This window comes from Ranitomeya imitator, chromosome 1 (genome assembly GCF_032444005.1).
Source record: "Ranitomeya imitator isolate aRanImi1 chromosome 1, aRanImi1.pri, whole genome shotgun sequence".
Lineage (NCBI taxonomy): Eukaryota > Metazoa > Chordata > Amphibia > Anura > Dendrobatidae > Ranitomeya > Ranitomeya imitator.
In genome coordinates, this window is record NC_091282.1 from 901,118,260 (window position 1) to 901,144,128 (window position 25,869).

The following is a 25,869-nucleotide window of genomic DNA, read 5'->3' on the forward strand; positions in this document are numbered from 1 at the left end:
GCTAATCCCACTCCATAGGTAGCCGTTGTCAGCTGTATATAACAATTGACAATCTGCAGCAATAGCTAAGATCAGAGATAACTTCGATGCGATCATTGGCCGTCGTATTTTGCAAATAACCAAGACTTCACTGGAAGGATAAAAAAGTTATGGCCCTTGAAATGTAAGGATGAAGCAACTGAAAATCGCTGCTATATCTGGCGGTAGCTTTTATGTGCTAATGGTTACCTCTGCTTGCCATTGTAATTTGAGTTGTATTCTATAAGTTAGTCTACTGTTATTTCGTCAGTGGAGTCATCTAAGTCCATCCACTGCTCTGTACACCATTGTCCTTTTCTCTGACTCATTATCATCATCTACTATCCTACACTTAACCCTTTCACCCCGGAGCCTTTTCCGTTTTTCATTTTCGTTTTTCGCTCCCCTCCTTCCCAAAGCCATAACGTTTTTATTTTTTCGTCAATATGGCCATGTGAGGGCTTATTTTTTGCGGGACGAGATGTACTTTTGAACGATACCATTGGTTTTACCATGCCATGTAACAGAAAATAGGAAAATAATTCCAAGTGTGAAGAAATTGCAAAAAAAGTGCAATCTCACACTGGTTTTTTGTTTGGCTTTTTGGCTAGGTTCACCATATGCAAAAACTAACCTGCCATTATGATTCTCCAGGTCATTACGAGTTCATAGACACCTAACATGTCTAGGTTATTTTTTATCTAAGTGGTGAAAAAAAATTCCAAAGTTTGGTAAAAAAAAAAAATTGCGCAATTTTCCGATACCCGTAGCATCTCCATTTTTCGTGATCTGGGGTCAGGTGAGGGCTTATTTTTTGTGTGCCGTGCTGGCATTTTTAATGATACCATTTTGGTGTAGACACGTTCTTTTGATCGCCCGTTATTGCATTTTAATGCAATGTCGCGGCGACCAAAAAATCGTAATTTTGACAGTTTGATATTTTTCTCGCTATGCCATTTAGCAGTCAGGTTAATCCTTTGTTTTTATTGATAGATCGGGCGATTCTGAACGCGGCGATACCAAATATGTGTGTTTGATTTTTAAAAAAAATAGTTTTATTTTGATTGGGGCGAAAGGGGGGTGATTTGAACTTTTATATATATTTTTTATTTTTTGTATATTTTTAAACACTATTTTTTTAATTTTGGCATGCTTCAATAGCCTCCATAGCAGGCTAGAAGCATGCACTACACGATTGCCTGTTACATAAAGGTGAAGTACAGATCACCTCTATGTAGCAGAAGTGCAGGTGTACTTTGAACGCCGACCACAGGGTGGCGCTCAAAGCAATCGGCCATCAACAACCATAGAGGTCTCAAGGAGACCTCTGGTTGTTATGTCAATGCACCGCTGACCCCCGATCATGTGACGGGGGTCAGCGGCACGAGCAACTCCGGCCGCGCGGCCGGGAGCGCTAGTTAAATGCCGCTGTCAGCGCTTGACGGCGGCATTTAACGAGTTAATGGGCACGGGCGGATCGTGATTTCACTCACGCTCATTGCACGCACATATCAGCTGTACAAAATAGCTGACATGTCGCGGCTTTGAGGTGGGCTCACCGCCGGAGCCCACCTCAAAGCAGGGGATCTGCCAGCTGATGTACTATTCCGTCAGCTGGCAGAAAGGGGTTAAAGGAACCCCAGGCAACATGAAATACAGACAGGCTCCCTCATTACGGAAAGCTATGTTTGGCTTCTGAGACCGTGGACACGGGAAGAGAAGTCTATTCTATTGCCTTCTCCATCTTCTTCCTACTGGGTTCAGCGTCATTGCCAGGTCACTTCTATACACAAATAGGAAGGGACTTGTCATTCAAGCAGAGCATGGCATGGGGATGCTGGAGAGAGCCATTGTGGGTTTTTAAAGGGAATGTGTCACCAGGTTATTCTCACCTAACCTAGGAGCAGCATAATGTAGAGACAGATACTCTGATTCTAGCAATTTGTCACTCACCGGGCTGCTTAGTGTAGTTTTCAGAAAATCACTGTCTATCTAAAAATTATCAATAGAAAACTCATAGCTATTCTATACATATGAGCTCTACTTAAGGCACCACATTTTATTCCTTTTCCCAGGGAGTATAACCTATAAGACTCCCTCCATCAGTTGGATTTAGCAAGGTGAGCTACAAGACTTAGGGACCATCCTTGTCGCGGTGGGATGTCTTTTATGCTCTTTTGATCAAAATAGTGTTAACGAAGTACCCTATATTATTTTCATTCACTATTACTATTACTTACTCACTACAGGGTACTTGCTCATTTTGTCTTTATCTTATGCTCGGTCTATTAATGGTCACAGTGTGAACGAGCCCCTACACATTGCACTTATACCAACATGTTTTCTGGCTCATTTCTTTGGTTTTACCAGTTGGATTTTTGCCTTCGAGAACCAGTACTTTCAAAATATTAGCTCTCCCGAAATGTCTGTTTTACTAGATGCATACATTGCCAATGAGAGAACAATGCTGGATTATGTTTTCCTCTGTTATTCCTCCTAGTGTTCTGTGAATAATGAATAAGTGAAAAACTGGGTGCTACTAAGTCTATTCTCAATAGTGTGCGCCTACATAGCGCCCTGACAGCATTGATTGGGTAATGTCCCCCACAAAAATTCCAGGTATGCTTTGGGGAATATAAGAATTGACTGCAGAAACATGGCGGAAGAGCTGCGGATTCTCTCGAAGTAAGGAGGAATCATGGGTGGCTAATTTATTTTCTGCATACTCATGTTAGCCACACAAGAATTACACTGAATATATAGGATTTGGTGTTTACATCTCATTCACATCATGGTATATACAATTCTACACTTGCATATTTGACCCACATACATATATACTGTATATTCAGTCCTGGTAATATTTATCTTAAGATGGAAGAAAAGTTTATCATGCTGTTTACTTAATAGATCTGCAGTTGCAGAGTATTTGCTTCTTAAATAAGCACTAAGAAATATTTTGCTATCCATTTTAGGTTGTCAGGAAATTGCAAATTTTGGCTTATGATTCAGAATAATAGAATAAATAGAATAAAAACTCAAATTTGATTGCAGGTCTGACCTCACAGCTGTTTTTTCAAAAAATAGGGGGGGGGGGTAAATCTAATTCACCTAGGCTCACAGGTCTACTGAAAATCTTCTAATAGGTATGGTCAAAGTATGGAAGCAGGCATTACTGGCATGAGAGATAACGAATTATCACTGGGGTGATAGCATCTATCTTAAGTTTTCCCCAGTGATCGCGATCAAGTTTGATTGAGCCTTGAGTCCAAATTAGGAAATGTATGCTGAGTGAGTAACCTGTTCATGACGGAGCCCTTTCTTGTTTTTGCGATTCCGTTTTTCGCTCCTCTTCTTCCCAGAGCCATAACTTTTTTATTTTTCCAACAATATGGCATTGTGAGGACTTGTTTATACTACTTCTGAAAGACATCAATGGTTTTACCATATCATGTACTCAAAAATGGGGAAAAAAATTCCAAGTACGGTGAAATTGCAAAAAAAGTGCAATTCCACAACATTTTTGGGGATTTTTTTCTTACCATGGTCACCAAATGCTACAACTGACCTGCCATTATGATTCTCCAGGTCATTGTGAGTTCATAGACCAAACATGTCTAGGTTCTTTTTTATTTATGTGGTAAAAAAAATCCAAAGTTTGGAAAAAAATTTTTGCCATTTTCTGAGACCCGTAGTGTCTCCATTTTTCAGGATCTGTGGCCAGGCGAGGGCTTATTGTTTGCGCGCTGATCTGACATTTTTGTTGATACCATTTTGGTGCAGATACAATCTTTTGATCGCCGATTATTGCATTTTATTGCAACATTGCAGTTACCAAAAAACATAATTCTGGCGTTTTGATTTTTTTTCTTGCTATGCTATTTAAAGATTGGATTAATTATTTTTACACATTCATAGATCGGGCAATTGTGAATTCGGCGATACCAAATATGTGTGTATTTTTGTTTTATTTTAAATGGGGCGAAAGGGGATGATTTAAACTTTTATATTTTTTAATTTTTTAAATATTTTTTAAAACTTTTTTTTTACTTTTTACTTGCTTCAATAGTCTCCATGTGAGACTAGAAGCTGCGATCATCCAATCGCTTGTACATAGAACAGGGCTGCTGCTCTGCTCTATGTAGCAGAAACGCTCACTTGCTCTAAGCGCAGACTGCATGGCGGCGCTCATACCTATCCAGCTATGACAACCACAGGGGTCTCATGCTGACCCCGGGTTGCCATGCTAACCCATCGATGACCCGCGGTCATGTGACACGGCCGCAGATGGGAAGAGGTAATGACGTGCTTCCTGCGCGTGCATCGTGCAAGTTACATGCCGCTGTCAGAGTTTGATAGCAGCATTTAACATGTTAATAGCCGCGGGTAGATTGCAATTCCACCCGCAACTTTTAGGGGCACATGTCAGCTGATCAGATCAGGCTCATCGCCGGAGCCTGCACCTAAAGGGGAAGGCGTCCAATGATGGACACTGAACGTCATTGGATGTTAAGGGGTTAACTCTGTTAGAAGGGAAGAAAACTTTTGCCAGTGTTAAGTCAGTATCTGATCTTTTCATTGATTTTTAGACTATGTGCACAAGTTGAGTATTTGGTAAGTATTTTACCTCAGAATCTGTAAGCCAAAACCAGGAGTGGAACAATCAGAGGAAAAGTATAACAGAAACCCATCACCATTTCTGTATTTCACCTACTCCTGGTTTTGGCTTACAGATACTGAGGTAAAAAAAAAAGTCTTCAAATACTCAGCGTGTGCACATGGCCTTAGGATGACTATCTCAAATAGGTGGCTGAGGTTGGAGTAAGTGTGCTTTTACATTGTGTTTTGGCACCCGTTCAGTGGCCCCGAAAGGGCTTATGTCTGAACCCCTTGCAAAATGGGATTTGGACATATGCGCCATAGACTGTAATGGAAGCCCCAACATAAGAATTAAAATGGGGGTCTCATGGTGACACGAACCCTTCATTTTATTTATTATTGCAATGGGTCTTTTTGAGGTTTCTATTTTACAAAGGGCTAATTTCAGTAAGCTGTGTATGACGCGAGCAGGTTGTTCCAGTTTAAACCAGTTTTTCAGTGGTTCTTTTATCTCTATTTTCATTGGTTCAAATAAAAAGAGCGGGAAGAATTGTCTCTATAAATAGCTGGCTCTACCTGAGCAGCTGGTCATTCTACAGGAGCTGCAGAAGAGTGAAGCACCCACCCACCCTTCCTCTTTTTATGTTCATTGTATAAATTTTGTCGTGAAGTTTTGTTAGTGGGAAAATTGCCCAGCCCTGCTGGGTGGATGAAATATTTGGTGTTATTTATTTATAATATTACGGTTATTTATTAAAATCATTTATGAAACTCTTAATGAAGCTTCACGGTCAATTTTTAGTCCAAAGAATATTACTATGTCTTGGTGTTTTTTATTGGTTAGCTAAAGTGAGTTTTGTGTCACCATTGTGCTGACAGAGCGAACGTGCACTCTGACGTGCATCATTTTCGGGCATTTACATCTACTAGAGGTGAAGGAAGACTGTTAATTACAAGCTGACTCCATGGGACATTGAACTGACAGACTTCTAGATAAGGTTGTCAATCACCTTCTGAGACTCTCAGACCCATAGCTCAGCTACAATGAGGGTCTGAGGGTCCACTATTTATGATATTAATTTAACATAAAGTGACAGGCAACTCATATATTTTCGTGTACGGCGCATTTTTAGGTGATACATGTGTAAATAACACTACTATAATACATACAGAGACAGTCGCTCTCCTGAACACTAGATATCTGACTACAAAGATACTGATGTAAGGGCACTCATGTACGTCAAGCAGAGAATACATCTCCTGCCATTACCCTCTGACAACACATGGTCACCCACTCGTGAGAGCTTCGTGCATTTCATCAGCAGTTGTCCAGACATGATCATACTTCCACATTTGCATGATAATTGCTAGGCTTGCACTTCCCTGCTCCCTGACTTTGTATAAGGGCTTGAAGCCACTGAAGGTATTGTTCTGACATTTGTCCAGGAATTTCCTGCCCAGCTCGCACACTGCTCAGCCTTATTCATGAAAAGTTAAAAAAAGAAATCAAAGGAGAATTCGTGAAGTCATTTCCATGTCTTTACTAATCTGACTGCTTCTGCAATGAAACATCCAAGCCTTCACCTCTGAACTCAAGGCTATGTGCGCACGTTGAGGATTTGCTTGTGTAAATTTCTGTGCGGTTTCTGCCTCTCCCAGAACGGGTGGATATTTTCTGCGTGCGTCTTCTGGATGGACACGGTTGTCTTTATTACCGAATGCAATTCCCCCTTGTAACCTCGGCTTCCTGGAGCTTTCTTGCACGCAGCAGATCGCCGTGTTTGGGAATAAGCAGTTGCTGTAGGGAAGCATTCCTCTCCGTCTCTTCGCATGCTGCTGACTTTCTCATTCGCTTTACATCCCGCTCTGTTCTCTTCTATATGTGACCCTGTTAAAGCGAGGACACCTCATACCTGAGTGCGGAGAGGATGTGTCAGAGCCATTCCAGGGTGATGGAGTAATGGGAGAAAGTGCAGTGAGCCACAGTCACACGGGAGACAGATGCAGGGCGCTCTCATAGCAAGCTTATCAAAGCAGTGACGACCGGACTGCGAGTGGACGGGAAGTATCCACTGGGCTCGTGAAAGCATCCACACTGGTGAGTTTTCTCCGCCAGCTTGTCTGGCTTCTCCCCGGCTCGGTCTACGCAGTTTTGCCCCCACTAGCTAATTACTATCTGCCTGAATTAGAATACTGCGTGGAATGTACCGCCATGTCTCCTTATTGTTTAGATTTTCTTATGTATTTTCTCATGTTCTCAGCATAAGAGCTTGTTGTATGAGTGACTGAGATACTTTGTGTCCCTGGAAACTTGTCCTGGTATGTGACAGCTGGTATTTGTAGTAGAAAATGTCCTGTGGGTGAAGATGTGGAAATCAATAGAAATCTGGGTGGCACGTGGGTGGAAAGATGTTGTTTGGGGTGAACTTTAAAGACCACTGCAGTCATTCTCCAGCAATCATTGTAATTTACCCATCAATGTGGACTGCTGGCTGCTATTTAGCTAATGTGAAATGAAGCCCCCCCTCCCCCCCAGATACATAGATAGATATTAGATAGATAGATAGATAGATAGATAGATAGATATGGGATAAATAGATAGATCTAGAGAGAGAGAGAGACAGATATGGGATAGATAGATCGATAGATAGATAGGCTTTGAGAAAGAGAAATATAATATGCCATGAACTTCCATTGCCCCCACCATTGTTCCTACAGTCTGTATAGCTATATAGATGGATATAAAGATTTATAGATAGATATGTACATAGATAGATAATACAGCTCTGGCAAAAATTAAGAGACCGCCACATGAGAAAAAAATGAAGCACTCCAATAGGAAAAAAGAAAGTGATTTATTGGCCCATGTGCGACGTTTCAGTCCAGGATGTGGATAGATAGATAGATAGATAATAAATAGATAGATAGAAAGATAATAGATAGATGATAGATAGCTGGATAGATAACAGATGATAGATGATAGATAGATAGATAGATAGATAGATAGATAGATAGATAGATAGATAGATAGATAGATAGATAGATAGATAGATAGATAACAGATAGATGATAGATGATAGATAGATAGATAGATAGATAGATAGATAGATAGATAGATAGATAGATAGATAGTTGGATAGATGGATAGATAGATGGATAGATAATAGATAGATAGATGGATATATATGGGGTAGATAGATAAATAGATAGATAGATAATTATAGATGATAAGATATATAGATGATAGATAGATGGATAGATAATAGATAGATAAATAGATAGATAATAGATACCGTAGATAAATAGATGATAGATAGATAGATAGATAGATAGATAGATAGATAGATAATATATGGATAGATAGATGATAGATAGATAATTTAGATAGAAAGATAGATAGATAGATAGATAGATAACAGATCGATAGATAATAGATAGATAATAGATCGATAGGTAGATAAATAGATGATAGATAGACAGATAGATAGATAACAGACAGATATATGGATAGATGGATAATAGATAAGATAAACAGATAGATAGATAATAGATAGATAATAGATAGATAGCTACATAATAGATAGATAAATAGATCTGGGATAATAGGTAGATAAATAGAGAATAGATAGAGATGTAGCTAGATGATAGATAGAGATGTAGATAGATAGATAGATAACAGATAGATAATAGATAGATAATAGATCGAAAGGTAGATAAATAGATGATAGGTAGACAGATAGATAGATAACAGACAGATATATGGATAGATGGATAATAGATAGATAGATAGATAGATAGATAGATAGATAGCTACATAATAGATAGATAAATAGATCTAGGATAATAGGTAGATAAATAGAGAATAGATAGAGATGTAGCTAGATGATAGATAGAGATATAGATAGATAGTTATGGGATAGATGAGACTGCAGATAAACCTAATGACATATTTTTAATTCAGTGAAATATCACAATGTTGAAAAGAATGGATCAATGACAAATTTCTTTGCAGGTCCCATATAACAATCTGTCCGATGCAGCAGAGCTACCATGTAGTATGACTGAGTTTATCAACAGATAGAAGTTATTGTGATATTCCATAATGAGTTATCAGGAGTTTTGCATAGGACTGCAGGTTCATATACTGCATTAGTTGTCACCATGCTCAAATGACCCGCAGTTTATTTTTGCACAGTTGTTGATGCTGTTTTGTTATCCTGAAGTCTAAAGAGTGCATACAAATAAATGATTTCTCCTTTCTTTTGTATCCACTGCTGTGTTTTGTATCAAACTAAACCTAAAAGAGTTAAATGTCATATTTTCTAGATCTATGTAGTATCAGACCCAGGAATGTATATTTAGCTAATCGTATATGTACAGTATAAGGAGGAAGAACCCGAAGCATCGTGATCCGCTTGTTGCATGGCTGTAGGGCTACAGCCGAGGCACCTGGTTCCCGGATCACTATGTGATAATGACGAGTAATAAATATATTAGGAAATGTAACCTGAGATAATTCTATCTTACAGTAAAACACTGCAGTATCCATCGCAGTCTTGGCTCCTGTATATAGACATAGCATGGCCACAACTTAATACATTTCATGACATACCGGATGTGCTTGAAATTGTATATGTTCCTATTTATGCAGATTATGGCCGTCTCCCTATGGATCAGATTCTAGGAAACCTCTTTTAGGTATCAGTCTCTGGCGCTACACTTAGAAGTGTAAATCAAGAGGCATATGCTGTGGAAAAGAAAATGACTTTATATACATTATCAAATAATTTAGGATGAGAAGAGACTTTGTGATCTTCGTCATGTTATGTAGAGCTCGAGGACATTCCCAAATCTTGAAGCTGATGTACACGTTGAGGAACATCCTACGGTAATGGCTCCGCGGCATGCAGCGTCCATTGATTTATAATTCTATGTATGTGCTAGGAGTGCAGCGTCTGCAGCATTTCCTCTTACACCTCCTGTAAATATCTCCAATCTGTGATTCTGCAGCCAAAGATAGATTCTGTTCTGCAAAAACTAATGGAGTTTTCACACAAGAAGCTGAAGTGTCTGACACATTAATGATGTCATGGCCATCGCTTTGTTCAATGTAAATTGCTTACTAAAGGGCAATGAAAGGGGTTAATAATGTGCAAAACAGAAGGGAAGAAACTTTTTGCTTGTCCATGTACTTCTCTCTAGGGAAATCTTGGCACAATGAATAGTAGCTATAGCATGGAACTAAACAAGGACGAAGTCAGGATGGCAGCATGGCACCACTGGTGTCACAGGATAGTCATGTTCTTCTATCCTTGAGATTGTTTTTTACCGACCAGGATTACTACTCTACTTTATGCTCTTGACACTCAAATTGATCTCCCTGCCATACAGAGTCGTGGTTTCATAGTTTTAAGGGTGAAGGTGAACCTAAGTCCATCAAGTTCAACCTATAGCCTATCATGATGGTACAGAGGAAAGCAGAAATTAATAGTTCTATATTAATATAGAGGAAGAGTTCAATCAGACTAGTTCCCTGGATCAACGTCCTATCACAGAAACTAGTGCCCATAACCTGTAATATTATATTTTTCAAGAAAGACATCCAGGCCTCCATGAATTTTAGTAGGGAATCACTCATTGCAACAACATGTGGCAGAGAGTTCAATAGTCTCACTGCTCTTACAGTAAAGAATCCGTGTATGTGATTATGGTTAAACCTTCTTTCCTCCAGATGTAGAGAATGCCCCCTTGTCACCATCACATGCCTAGATGTAAAAAGATCATTAGAAAGGTCTCTGTCCCCTCATATATTTGTACATTGTAAATAGATTGCCTATAAGGCTGACTATCCGCAATACCATTTTTCTTCTTCCACTTCCATAATCTCCACAAAACTAAATGCATCATATTTCCCCTATCAAACTTAATAATATCCAGAGCAATTATTCAGAGTTATTAACCATACATCTTCCCCTTACAGGTCGTCTGCTACCTCCACCTTGTCCTTCATCCCACACATCCAAGCCTTATTCAACTCTGCTTCCTTCATTTCCAAAACATTTTCATAGTGTACTGTTTTTTCAATCTTTTCAATCTCTAGTCAACAAGTTCTTATATGCGCGCTCTTCATCTCCCATCTAGATTTCTGCCACATCTTCTTCCGTGGCTTCTTCTTCAAAACTGCTGTCTGGATAATCCACCTTTGCTTTCTCCTTCGATGTCTTCTCACCGATTTCAAATACTGACAATGCCATAAAATGACAATGACACATATTGCGTGTCCTACACTGTAAATCTTGTGAAAAAGGTTCTCCAGCGTGGTCAGGAAATAAAACTTCAAGTTTACTACAGAAACATTAAAAGGACATGTAGTGGATACACTAGGAAGCCCAGGATGGCTAGTGACCGACGCGTTTCGACCGTGAGGTCTTAATCATAGTCTCACTGTAAATCTCCCTACACTAACTTGGCGCTCTCCAGAAGGAGAAACTTTAACCCTCAGGCTATGTTCATTGTTGCATTTTTGCTGCATTTTTTTATGCAAATTTTAAGCTGTGTTTTTACAGTACCAGCAAAATCTTTGAGATTTCAGAAATCTCATGCCCACATGTTGTTTTTTTCCTGACGGAATTGGAAAACTGCTGCGTTTTTTAAAACAGCGGCATGTCACTTTTTTCAGCGTCCTTTCAGCATTTCTTCACCCATAGAAAGCAATGGGTAAGTGCAAAAACGCCGCAAAAAACGCAGGTATCAGGTCATGCTGTGTTTGGTGCAATAACCTCAGGCAGCTGCATCATGTTTTTTAGGGGGGCACTAAACTTTCTCAACATGCATAAGGGACAATAAAAACGCAGCAAAAACTGCAGAATAACGTGCTTTTTGTAAGCAGCTTCTTTACTGCCAAGAGAGCAAGTTTTGCCTGCAGAAAAAAACACAGCAAAAAAGCAACGTGTGAGCATAGTCTAAAGAGCTTCTCACCCAGCCAAACCATGGGCAGATTCCCTGAGACGAGACATGTGTCTTCAAATGGGGCTTCTGGTTTGGCTTGTTATTCGACCTAAAGCATGTGGCAAGGGGTAGAGATTGACTTTTAGAATTGTACTTCTAGAATGTGGTGATAGCGTTCATGTTCTAAAAGACTATTAGCCCAATGACATTTTTAATTTTATTATTTATGATTAATTATTTATATAGCGCCATCATATTCCGCAGCGCTTTACAGGCATTATTCTACAAGGCAGTCCTCAGCCAGCCACCTCTATTAGGTCTGATAACTGGGTTATTTGTACACAATGCACACAATGATGCATCCAACATTTCGGATTGTGCTGCACGTAAGCTACAATATGTGGTCATTTTTTATTGCTCAATTGTACCTTAATTAAAAAGTAGAGCAGCTTTTCAGGTTGTTTTGATTAACAAATATTGCTTTATTTGTATCTACAGCTCAGTTGTAAACTTACTATATGTGTCCGACAAATTTGGTGAAATAAATGTAATGTGTCTTTGCAATTGCTCTTTAAAATGCTGTGAAAGTACAGTAGAAAAATAGTCACTGTCATTTCAACAAATGTAGGCTCATCTGATGGCCTACACAATGTCTAAGGCTGCTATGTTCAGTGGCCCTGTTGGGTCTTACGTCTGAACACCTCCCCGGCACAAAACAGGATCTGTACGTACACTACCGTTCAAAAGTTAGGGTCACCCAGACAATTTTGTCTTTTCCATGAAAACTCATACTTTTATTAATCAAATGAGTTGCCAAATGAATTGAAAATCTAGTCCAGACATTGACAAGGTTCGAAAAAAAGATTTTTATTTGAAATAATAATTTTCTCCTTCAACTTTTGCTTTCGTCAAAGAATGCTCCCTTTGCAGTAATTACAGCATTGCAGACCTTTGGCATTCTATTTGGCGTTCTATCAGTTAATTTGCTGAGGTAATCAGGAGAAATTTCACCCCATGCTTCCAGAAGCCCCTCCCACAAGTTGGTTGGGCTTGATGGGCACTTTCTGCATACCATATGGTCAAGCTGCTCCTACAACAGCTCAATGGGGTTGAGATCTGGTGACTGCGCTGGCCACTCCATTACAGATAGAATACCAGCCGCCTGCTTCTTCCCTAAATAGTTCTTGCATAATTTGGAGGTGTGCTTTGGGTCATTGTCCTGTTAGAAAACACAAAGTACCATAAGAACACTGGAGTGATGGTTGTTGGAAGTGGGCCACTATACACCTATGAAGATATTGCATTACAAACCAGACGTTTGCAGCTAGAATAGTCATTTACCACATTAACAATAGGAAATTTCTAAGTGACCCTAAACTTTTGAACGGTAGTGTATGTGCCAACGAGTCCATTGACTATAATGATGAAGATGGATGATGTTGAGACGAGTAACAGAAGTGGAGGTGAGAGCAGGCAAGCAATATTACAATGGCTAGGGAAATGTGTGTGGGAAAGGGAGATTCAGCACCTATAGTGCTGGCAGAATGCTGATGAAGGAATAGCCCAGTTAAACGAGTGGATGACATGTTAATCAGAATAGTGAGCAAATTAGACAGGTATGTGTACTAAAAGTAGCTCCAACTTGTTGGGTAGTGGATGAGGATGCGTTTTCTCTGTTTTTAGGTTTTGAGAACACTGACTTTTAAAGGGGAACAGGTGTGTGAGGGAGATTACTCTTTACACCTTGTCCTTTTAAAACATTATGTCTGTAATAGCCAAGGGTAGCATACAGCGTCAGGTACACACGGACGGTGCACAATAAATGCAATTTTCTTCTTTCTGAGGATCCCTTGTAAAGCCCATTGTGTGATAGCAGCGTGCTGAGTAATACTTTTTACACTCTCATATTGATTAGTTGTTCTACAGTCGCTGTGCTCATTCTGTACTAATTCACAGCAGGAAAATGTCAATGCAATTTTCATCAGCAACGTGCAAATTGTTCTACAAAATCTGGATTAAAAAAAAAACAACTTATATTCGTATTCACTCATTTATTCTATTGACCCTGACATCCATTTTGGTATTTTATCCAGCACTAAATAATACTAAGTAATGTGCTTCAATATATTTTTTCATTTGCTATTTTTATTTTTTAGGACTTTGTGGAAAACTTAACTTTCTCACCTGTGAAGATAGGAATTCTGCCTATTTTTTGGATGAATGCAGAGTAGAACGAGCAAACCGACCATAACAGCCCAGAATAAACAAAAGTATGCCAAAAATAAAAATATATAGGAAGGCAGCAAGGGAAGGTACAAAGATACAGGGGTGCACAACCAAGATTTATAAAAGATAATGTATCAAAATGGTATAATGCCAATACTTGTGCAAAACTGTATATAATATAGGATATATATATATATATATATATATATATATATATATATGTGTGTGTCATTACCACATGTGCCTGCTATACAATATTGATATGGGTCAAAAGGTAATGCGGGCTACAGTCACTGCAATAGAAGAATAATCGGAAGACTCTCGGCTGAGTAACACGCACCCGACGCACGTTTCGATTGTAGCCTATAGTCACTCCCTGACAAAGGCTATTACGAAATGTGCATCAGGATGGGCGATATACTTGTGTTTATTGGTAGCAAAAGATAAAAGCAGGATGCACTCACCAATCTTCAAAGTAGCAAATTTTATTGAGTCTTCACAATTCAAACTTCATGACCGGGGGAGAAGAAAAAGAGCTCGTGCGAACAGGGGAGACGACGGCCGTTTCGCGTGGTCCTTGCGCTTCAACGGGTCTGCATGAGTGAGGGCAGAGTGGTGGACGAGCTCCTTTTCTTCTCCCCCGGCCATGAAGTTTTAATTGTGAAGACTCAATAAAATTTGCTACTTTGAAGATTGGTGAGTGCATCCTGCTTTTTTCTTTTGCTACCTGGGACACATATGTTATTTATGGTTTTGCACCCGATATCTTTTTCGCCATGGCTGTTGCTGACATGATATAGCTTTTTAGTACCGGCTTTCCTGAAGATTATGGATTTAGTTGGGGCAGTGCCGTCCATATGCTATTTTTTCTCTTTTATTGTTTATTGTTGGCTCTTATGGTTGGTTTGCTCATTCTTTTCTTCAGTCATTATTTACCAACTATCCAGTTTTTTAGCAATCACTAATCCCACTTAGTCCGTAGTGTGACATAATTTCACATACTTAATACTTACCAATTATATTACCTTTTTATGTCATACTCCAAAATTATTCCCCTTCTTGACTTTTTTTGAATGAGTATCTTTGGTGATCTTTTTTGTCTAATGGGCCTAAGGCTTGCACCCATTTTGATGGTTTGATTGGTTCTGTCATATTTTTGAGTTACTTTATAGATAGATGACTGGAGAGCAGCACACATGAAACTAAAGTGAGTTCAGGGCTTGCAGTCGCACTTGAGTCCTGCCATTTTTGTGCCACCACTTGTTCTTCCCCTGCTAAAGAAAGACGTAGCTTTTTTATTTTTCTGCCATATGTCATATGAGAGCTTGTTCTTTGCGGGACGAGTTGTAGTTCTGAAATACATCGTTCATTTTATCATAAAATTAGCAGAAAAGATGACAAAAAAGAGCAATTCCACATTTTGTTTTACTGTACTTAGTGTGCAGTAGAAATTACCTGGCAAGATGATTTCCCAAGTCACTAGGAATATCATGATACCCATCATATATAGGTTTTTGTTGGTTTAATTGATTAAAACATTTTGGGCACTGAAAAAAAATTGTCTTAAGTTGCCATATTTTGAGACCTCTAACATTTTTAGTTTTCAATCAAAGGACCTGTGTTAGGGCCTGATGATCAAAACTGATATTTTTATGACACCATTTTGCATTTTTCTATGAAGGTACAGACGAAAAGCAAAAAGGTTCATTCATTTTATAGATTGCACTTTTACAACCATGATAAAAAATATGGTATATTTTGTTATATTTTTAAAAATTTATTTCATTTCTTTATTTCTTAGTCTCTTTAGGTGACTCGAACCTGTCATTATTTGATTGCATCGTCTATATACTGCAATACTACTTTATCGAAATATGTAGTTAAAATGATGTACCTCTATAAAGCTCAGCCACAGGCTTGGTTACACCGGAGGAGTATGATGGGACCCCTTCCACAGGATCCTTCACCATGAACACACATCAGCATCTCACTATATCGTCATAGGGGACCAAGGCGAGCCTGTTGTGCTATTTTAGCGCCTCTTTCAGTGATTTACCAGCGCATTTAGATTTTTAGACAGCATCAATCAGAGCAAGCGCTAGTTGTTGGTGTAAAAGGAAGAAGCTGGTTATGTGACAAACGACATTTCCTAGACAAGGTGACGGCTCATCTCCTGAGCTTGCTCCCTACACTGGCACACGATGTGTGGTGTACTACTACATCACATGTTGGGAAGGGAACAAAGACCCTAGATAGTAAAGGGCTCTAGTGGAGATTTGCATTTGGACCCATGAGATTAAGTTACAAGGTTTTCGTATTGTGGCTTTTGATGGCAAAATACTCTTTTCCTCATGCTGCCCCAAGGCTGTGGGAAAAGACCTAGGATTTCATTTAAGATGACTAATGGTATTCTCAGACACTAAGAGCATGGGAATTCTAGGGTCTGATTTGACAAGCGAAGGTCATCCTCAGCCATTTTCCACACTGCCGGGAACATATGAGGAAAAAGCCATTGAATCTCTAAACATAAGACGACTATGAGAACAGCATGGCCATTCTTACTATTGTGATCTGCAGATTTGTAAATTAAAGCAAACAGATGTTTTGTACATTTCAATGGAGTGATTTGTTTTCTCCACACATGTCTAGGTACACTGGCAATGTGCATAAAGTTATTTAATTAGTATAAAATAAAAAAGTTTAAATATTCACATTGTATTACTGTTTTCATTTTCTATTTCATGTGCTTTTTATAACTACTATCTGCGATTCTCAGTGCTCTCCTTCCCTTCTAGGGTGCTACATAACAGATTGGGGGCATGGCTTGCTTCCAGCTTCTTATGCAATTCAGCCCCCTGACGAAGCATCATTATTGCACATTCAAGGCTTGTGTTCCACTCTTCTTCCTCACTCCCCCTGGTGCTTGATTTTTCAAAGTTTTTATGTCACACATATAGCTTCCTTCCAAACCTTCAGGCTAGAAGCACAGAACTATGCATACCAGTATACAATAGGTTCTGTGATGGCTCATTCTGTGCTCCCTGCTTACTCTTTCACAGCTTGTATGTGACATGTCAGGGAGCGTGGAATGAACACTGGAGTAGACCATGTGAGGTAGGAGTGAGTTCAGCAGCACAAACAAGTTGCAGAGAGGGCCAAAAACCCATGATTGAATATGGGAGGAAGGACAACCGTGCAAGTGAGAGCAGTCAATAGACTAGGCACAGCCCCTTGAGAAAGCCCACGCGAAACGCGCATCGGGGCTGCTTGGTCTGACTACTTCTAAGGACTGATTTGGGTGAGATCGTCTTTTCAGTGCTAGATTTATTTTATATATATATATATATATATATATATATATATATATATTTTGAGTGTTTATGGTGCCACAGTCGTGATAGCAATACGTTTTTTTTATTCTAATTAAACCCATAGTATTATAGTTATCTCATTTTCCTAGTACTGTGATAGTGTTGTTATTTGGATACATCTATAGTATAATATTATTTAATTATGGAGCGTATTATGGTCTCTGTATTCCCGATTTCCTATGCATTTGAATTAGTGTCAGACTTTTTGTTTGTGGTCTTCACTGCGATTACTGTTGTCCATTTTTTCAATTTTTATAGCAATGTTTTGAATTTGATTATTTATAAATAAATAATAAAATACTAATATATTTTACATGGGTATTTTCTAACTCCTTGTGTTTTTTTGTATAGTTGCATTTTGGAGTATATCTGTTTTAATAGTGGTTATCTTACTGATTTAATTTATTGAATTTTTTCTGGTTATTTTTATTAATAGACTATGAGATGGATTGTTCTAATGAACCAGAAACACATGGGCTACTTGCACATTGAACAAGTCTGTAGGAACCTGTTCACACACCACCAAGAAACTTGAAGACACAAAAGAGCACAGTGAGGTCAAAAATACTCTGTTGTAAAAAATTCACAGTAATAAGCAAGTGCTAGTCAAAAGATGGAAAAAATCAGGGTATTTAGTAGATACATTTTTTGCAAAAAAATGTATACTAAGCTGCTCCACCAATCATCAAGGTATACCCATATAGAGCAGTCCTAACTAATGTATATAATCCCTATCTGATGTATTTAAAAACCTGATCATCTGTATAGTACCTGTATAAGCAGGGTTCATAGAGGGAATATCCATGTGGACATGCTAGATGGAACAGCTTTAGTGCAAATGACCCACAAAGGAGTGGTGGACATATTTTGTTCTGTGCTCCCTACCAGGAGCTTCACAGCTTGTATGTGAAATATCAGGCAGTATGAAGAGAAGCTATGAATGGGACATATAAGCTGTGAAAAATCAGGCACAGGTGCAGTTGCAAAGAAAATAAGAAAACAAGAATGATTCTTAGTCAGGGAAAGGAGCAAGCCATACCTCCTGATTTTTGACTGAAGGAAAAGTGTCAGGGGGCTGGCTTACATAAAGAGCAAAAAGTGAACCACACCCATTGATCTGTGACGTAGTGTCCCAGAAGGGAGGGGTACCATTCACAAACTGTATAAGAGTCAAAGTGGGTATTTATAACAAGGATATGAAATATCAATTCAAAGTTGTAATTTAAATATGAGCCTGAGCCTTTATAGTTGTTATAGTGATGTAAATACATTTTAATTTCCCCAAAGTGCCCCTTTAAGTTGTATTAAATATTTATTAAATATTACATTCTGCACCTTGTTTAAGGCATCTTTTGATCTTTTCAGCTATGACATGAGTGCATGGCCCATTGTACTGTTCATTTTCGGATGGATTCTGTGTTGCTAGGTAACAACATTTCATAATTTTTGAGAGTTTTTGATTTATCAAATGTTTGTCCTTGAAAAAACGTGAAAGAACAAAACGTGTTTCCATTGTGATAAGATGGCTTGTTGATATGGCATATGGCTATTGAATGTTTCATGTAAATCATTTTTTTCAGTACAACCACAGTGCCAATGTTTTTACTGATAGTATTGTTATTTTTATTAGTGATGTTATAATTAATATTAACAGTACTACATTATATCATTATTAACAGTAGTAGTATTAGCACAATGACAGTGAACTTCATTAAGTATGTACTGTTTGTAGGAAATGTTAAGTATAAATCCAGACCCGTGCAACCAGGTAGGCTTATTATTTTTGGTCAGGCTATAGACTTGGTTTAGCTGACAAAAGTCTTATTCGTTCCTTCACTGTTAAGCTTGGATCAGGGTTAATAGCCTGTCATTGGGAAGAAAGGATTTGACAGTTTAATTAAGATCCAAATAATATATCCATAGTTCTCCCGATGGCAGTTGGACAGGCAACTAGCTATTACAAGTTTGTCCTATATATTGTTTAGCCATTATTCTGTAATTCTATACCATTTTATAGGATGTCATATATAGTTACTGAGATGGAAACTTAAACAGTAACAGTGGGTCATATCTAAAGAAACGTGAGGCATCGTGTTGTGTATATGACATAAAAAATACATTTATCTTGTATACTATTTCTCTGTCTGCTCATTTTACTGTCAAACCAATCTAATCAGTTTTTATGAAGAGGTAAGCTATAGACTGGACCACGGTGAGTCATTGGACGTGGTATATCTCGATTTTTCCAAAGCGTTTGATACCGTGCCGCACAAGAGGTTGGTACACAAAATGAGAATGCTTGGTCTGGGGGAAAATGTGTGTAAATGGGTTAGTAACTGGCTTAGTGATAGAAAGCAGAGGGTGGTTATAAATGGTATAGTCTCTAACTGGGTCGCTGTGACCAGTGGGGTACCGCAGGGGTCAGTATTGGGACCTGTTCTCTTCAACATATTCATTAATGATCTGGTAGAAGGTTTACACAGTAAAATATCGATATTTGCAGATGATACAAAACTATGTAAAGCAGTTAATACAAGAGAAGATAGTATTCTGCTACAGATGGATCTGGATAAGTTGGAAACTTGGGCTGAAAGGTGGCAGATGAGGTTTAACAATGATAAATGTAAGGTTATACACATGGGAAGAGGGAATCAATATCACCATTACACACTGAACGGGAAACCACTGGGTAAATCTGACAGGGAGAAGGACTTGGGGATCCTAGTTAATGATAAACTTACCTGGAGCAGCCAGTGCCAGGCAGCAGCTGCCAAGGCAAACAGGATCATGGGGTGCATTAAAAGAGGTCTGGATACACATGATGAGAGCATTATACTGCCTCTGTACAAATCCCTAGTTAGACCGCACATGGAGTACTGTGTCCAGTTTTGGGCACCGGTGCTCAGGAAGGATATAATGGAACTAGAGAGAGTACAAAGGAGGGCAACAAAATTAATAAAGGGGATGGGAGAACTACAATACCCAGATAGATTAGCGAAATTAGGATTATTTAGTCTAGAAAAAAGACGACTGAGGGGCGATCTAATAACCATGTATAAGTATATAAGGGGACAATACAAATATCTCGCTGAGGATCTGTTTATACCAAGGAAGGTGACGGGCACAAGGGGGCATTCTTTGCGTCTGGAGGAGAGAAGGTTTTTCCACCAACATAGAAGAGGATTCTTTACTGTTAGGGCAGTGAGAATCTGGAATTGCTTGCCTGAGGAGGTGGTGATGGCGAACTCAGTCGAGGGGTTCAAGAGAGGCCTGGATGTCTTCCTGGAGCAGAACAATATTGTATCATACAATTATTAGGTTCTGTAGAAGGACGTAGATCTGGGTATTTATTATGATGGAATATAGGCTGAACTGGATGGACAAATGTCTTTTTTCGGCCTTACTAACTATGTTACTATGTTACTATGTTACTTGATTTTTTAAATTATTTGTACATTTTATGCCCAATTTAGGGATTACTGTTTACTGCTCTACCCCATTAGATAGGGCTCCATGGAAAGTCCTACCTGTGATTATATTTCACCTATGCAGCTCTAAAATAAAAAAGTAGGCAAAGTATTTACCAAAAAGATGGGCTGAAATGTTGTGAATTCCGCTCTTGGGCTCCCTCCGGTGGTTGTAAGTGGCACTTTTGTGAGTTCTGCTCTTGGGCTCCCTCCGGTGGTTTCTCCTCCAGTCCCTTTCCCCGGCTATCACCTCTCACCTAACAAAAATATTCAACCTTTCCCTCACTTCCGGTATTTTTCCCTCCTCATTTAAGCATGCCATCATACATCCATTACTTAAAAAACCATCCCTCGATCAAAACTGTGCCGCTAATTATAGACCTGTCTCTAATCTTCCCTTCATCTCTAAACTCCTCGAACGCCTGGTCCACTCCCGTCTTACCCGCTATCTCTCAGATAACTCTCTTCTCGACCCTCTTCAATCTGGCTTCCGCTCTTTACACTCTACTGAAACTGCCCTCATTAAAGTCTCTAATGACCTACTAACAGCTAAATCTAATGGTCACTACTCCATGCTAATTCTCTTGGATCTCTCTGCAGCATTCGACACTGTGGATCATCAGCTCCTCCTCACTATGCTCCGCTCCATCGGCCTCAAGGACACCGTTCTCTCCTGGTTCTCCTCCTATCTCTCTGACCGATCCTTCACTGTATGTTTTGCTGGTTCCTGCTCCTCTCACCTTCCCCTTACTGTTGGGGTTCCTCAAGGATCAGTCCTAGGCCCCCTACTCTTCTCGTTGTATACTGCCCCTATTGGACAAACAATCAGTAGATTTGGTTTCCAGTACCATCTCTATGCTGACGACACCCAATTATACACTTCTGCTCCCGATATCACACCGACCTTTTTAGAAAACACCAGTGATTGTCTTACCGCTGTCTCTAACATCATGTCCTCCCTCTATCTGAAACTAAACCTGTCAAAAACTGAACTCCTCGTGTTCTCTCCCTCTACTAACCTACCTTTGCCTGACATTGCCATCTCCGTGTGCGGTTCCACCATTACTCCAAAGCAACATGCCCGCTGCCTTGGGGTCATCCTTGATTCTGACCTTTCATTCACCCCCTACATCCGATCACTGGCTCGCTCTTCTTACCTGCATCTCAAAAACATTTCTAGAATTCACCCTTTTCTTAATTTCGACTCTGCAAAAACTCTGACTGTTTCACTTATTCATTCTCGTCTGGACTATTGTAACTCTCTACTAATCGGTCTCCCTCTTGCAAAACTCTCCCCGCTCCAATCTGTCCTGAATGCTGCAGCAAGGATCATATTCCTCACCAACCGTTACACCGATGCCTCTACCCTGTGCCAGTCATTACACTGGCTACCCATCCACTCCAGAATCCAGTACAAAACTACTACCCTCATCCACAAAGCACTCCATGGCTCAGCACCACCCTACATCTCCTCCCTGGTATCAGTCTACCACCCTACCCGTGCCCTCCGCTCCGCTAATGACCTCAGGTTAGCATCCTCAATAATCAGAACCTCCCACTCCCGTCTCCAAGACTTTACACGTGCTGCGCCGATTCTTTGGAATGCACTACCTAGGTTAATACGATTAATCCCCAATCCCCACAGTTTTAAGCGTGCCCTAAAAACTCATTTGTTCAGACTGGCCTACCGCCTCAATGCATTAACCTAACGATCCCTGTGTGGCCTATTTATAATAAAAAAAAAAAAAAAGGTTCCTCGCATCATGTTCTCATACACTTTATGCAGTATTAGCCCTCTGTGTCTGTACTGCTACATACTTAGGCAGGTAACTGGTTCATGCAGCTTTACATGAACACCTGAGCCTTACACTATAGCTGGTCCGAATAACTAAAGCAATTGTTACCATCCACCTCTCGTGTCTCCCCTTTTCCCCATAGTTTGTAAGCTTGCGAGCAGGGCCCTCACTCCTCCTGGTATCTGTTTTGAACTGTATTTCTGTTATGCTGTAATGTCTATTGTCTGTACAAGTCCCCTCTATAATTTGTAAAGCGCTGCGGAATATGTTGGCGCTATATAAATAAAATTATTATTATTATTATTATTATTATAAGTGGTATGGCTGCTCCTTGGATTTAGCAGTCTGCAGCTGCTTCCACTGATTGTCTTTCTGCTCGGCTATTTAAGCCTGGCTCTTCCCTTCAGCCAGTGCCACTTGTCAATGGTTCCTGGTTGGATTCACATCTCTCTTGGATTTCCCTGATATCCTGACCAGTTCAGCAAAGTTAAGTCCTTGCTTGCTCTTTTCTGTCCACAGGTTGTGGACTTATTCGTTCTGTGCTTTCTATGTTTTGTCCAGCTTGTCAGTTTGGATTAATTCAGTTAAGCTGGAAGCTCTGGGAAGCAGATTTACCCTCCACACCTTTAGTCAGGTGTGGAGATTTTTGTAAACTCTGTGTGGATTTTTGTAGTTTTTAATACTGACCGCACAGTATTCTATCCTGTCCTATCTATCTAGCTAGACTGGCCTCCTGTGCTACATCCTGGTTTCATTCTGTGTATGTCTTTTCCCTCTCCACTCACAGTCATTACTTGTGGGAAGCTATCTATCCTTTGGGGATTTTCTCTGAGGCAAGATAGTTTTCCTGTTTCTATCTTTAGGGGTAGTTAGTTCTCAGGCTGTGACGAGGTGCCTAGGGAGTGACAGGAGCATCCCACGGCTACTTCTAGTGTTGTGTTGAGCTTAGGGACTGCGGTCAGTACAGGTAACACCTCCTTCAGAGCTCGTCCCATGTTGCTCCTAAATCACCAGTTCATAACACTGAAAGCTCCTCTGCCATTGCTTGTAGATATTAGGGGAATGGTGGTTTACCTCTTTGAAGTTGATTACTCCATTGCATTAAATACCATCAGCAAACCCAGTAACGTGACCTTAATGGTCTGGGACCAAGTAAGCTAGCCAAACAACCGCAAGGTACATTTATAACATCACAAAATGAGCATTCATAGGAACTCTTGTTTAATCAGTGCAATCAAGTTATTACCCAATGAAAGAGAAGAATATTCCTTTGTCGGGTGAAATGATCATTTGGGTTGCACAAAAGATTATCATTCTCAGCAGCACACCTTCCTAAGTAAACAGTACGTATACTGCCAATAACAGTCGTAGGCTATTACTGATCACCCAGTGCTCAGATGAAGTGTGGTCGGCCTGTCTAAACAAGGCTATTAACATTTGCTGGTCAGAAAACAAGTAGGTGGTAGTTTAGTGACCTGTTTGTCCCATGTGAATGGACCTATAGTGTCCTATTAGTTAAACCCTATTAAAATCTAAGTGAGCAGGTAACATTTTGTAGCAAATTATCATTGCTCTGTAAGAAAACAATTAGATTCATGCAAACTTCTTAGGGATTATTTGTAAAAGTAAGCTAAGACCAAGTACAATTTACTGCTAAGAACATATGGCATTAGTAGTAATTTAGCAATCTCTAATCATAGAGATTGCAAGCCATCTGGGACTTGGCCCATAAGGATTTTATTCCAAAACATCTGCGCTCGTAGCAACGTATCTTTCCCGAAGAAGTAGACACTTCTGTTTGGTGGCAGCATGCTATTCATCTTACCATTACGCAGGCTCGTCACACACTTTGTTAGCATCGGTCTTGCTGTGCTTTTAACAAAATCAGTGTTTTCCCTCCCATTTTTCCATAAAGAAGGACCCACCACAAATGAAATTATAGAATATGAGCATCTGTTATAGGTTTAAAATGAGAAAATCCAATAGCAGGCAGCAATTTTGTGTCTCACTCACAATATTAAAAGGGCAATTTACCGTCTATCGGAAAGGCGGAGTAAACTTACAGAAGGTCACCAACGTGAGATGAGATTCCAAGAAGGCTAAACTAGAATATAACATAAAACAACATATCTTCTACAAAATTATTAGGCAGGTATAATAGATTCAATACTCAGGTTTATGGTAAATTTGACATTTTTTAATAATGTAAAATGTCTACATGTTGTTGGCCTTAGGAATCTCATCTTCAAATAACATATTAATGAACAGAAAATAATTAAGAAGGGTCCCCCATTCAGGACACTCATCTTTTAGTCAGAGCATAGTTCAAAAGACACTCTGACCAGTTTATCAACAAGAGACATTTAGAACAAAAAAGGATTTCCAATAATGGACAACCCTTTCCTTTAGGGCTACATTTAGGGACTGAAGCTGCTCTTTCACTACAAGTATCAGGAATCATTTGTGAACCCATAATACGTGACCATTATACTAGGATAGATATCATTCCTAGTCCTCAGTCCAGGAAGAAGTACTCTCAGTCCTCTATTGCTTATAGACATTGACCTAAAAAGGACGAACTCCCCAAACTGGAATCTATGAATGGAATAGATTATTCCATGAGTAAAACTGCTCATCTCATCATTATCTAAGCACCCTCTGAGATCTTGTCAAGACATCTTTCATCTCACCAACTGATATAACTTGTTTAATACAAGAAAAAGTATGTCTGCATCTGAGCAAATTAAACATTGACAAACATTGACAAATCCCCAGGCCCAGATAGCATTCATCCACGGACACTGAGGGAATTGAGCTCAGTAATTGACAGACCACTGTATCTCTTATTCTTAGACTCTCTTGTAACAGGGGTGGTACCACAGGATTGGAGGATGGCTGATGTGGTACCAATATTTAAGAAAAGTAAAAAGGTGGATCCAGGCAACTACTGTCCGGTAAGTCTGACATCAGTTGTGTGCAAAGTTTCTGAGGGCATTATAAGAGATGACCTGCAGAAATATATTACAGAGAATAATATAATAATACAATAACTATAGTAACTAGCATGGATTCATGAAGAATAAGTTGTGTCTAACAAACATGTTGGGTTTCTATGAGGAGGTGAGTGCAAATATGGATGTTGGTAATGCGGCTGATGTGATTTATCAGGACTTTGTAAAGGCATTTGATACTGCTCCGCATAACATCCTCATAGTGAAGCTACAGAAGCAAGTACTGGGGGAAACTATATGCAGATGGGTAAGGAATTGGCTAATTGATAGGAAACAAAGAGTCATTGTGGATAAGATGACTGAATAGGAAACACTTTTCAGATGTGGTTTAATGTAGATAAATGTAAAGTAATGCACCTAGGATGGAGTAATCTTATTGCTGCATGTTCATTAAATGGGAGTGAACTTGGGACTAAAGAACAGGAGAAGGACT

At 39.4% G+C, this 25,869-nt stretch overlaps 1 protein-coding gene across 4 annotated transcripts in view; it reads left to right on the forward strand.

Annotated features, from left to right (window-relative positions):
• ARHGAP24 (Rho GTPase activating protein 24) overlaps positions 1–25,869 on the forward strand; it is an 896,906-nt gene that overhangs the window by 665,143 nt on the left and 205,894 nt on the right. Inside the window, exon 1 of one of the 4 annotated variants that reach the window (XM_069743320.1) lies at positions 6,172–6,715. The exons of the other annotated variants lie outside the window; for them this stretch is intronic. The gene's annotated coding sequence lies outside the window, so the exon portion shown is untranslated. Of the gene's footprint in view, positions 1–6,171; positions 6,716–25,869 lie in introns of those variants that run through there. 4 annotated transcript variants of the gene reach the window in all.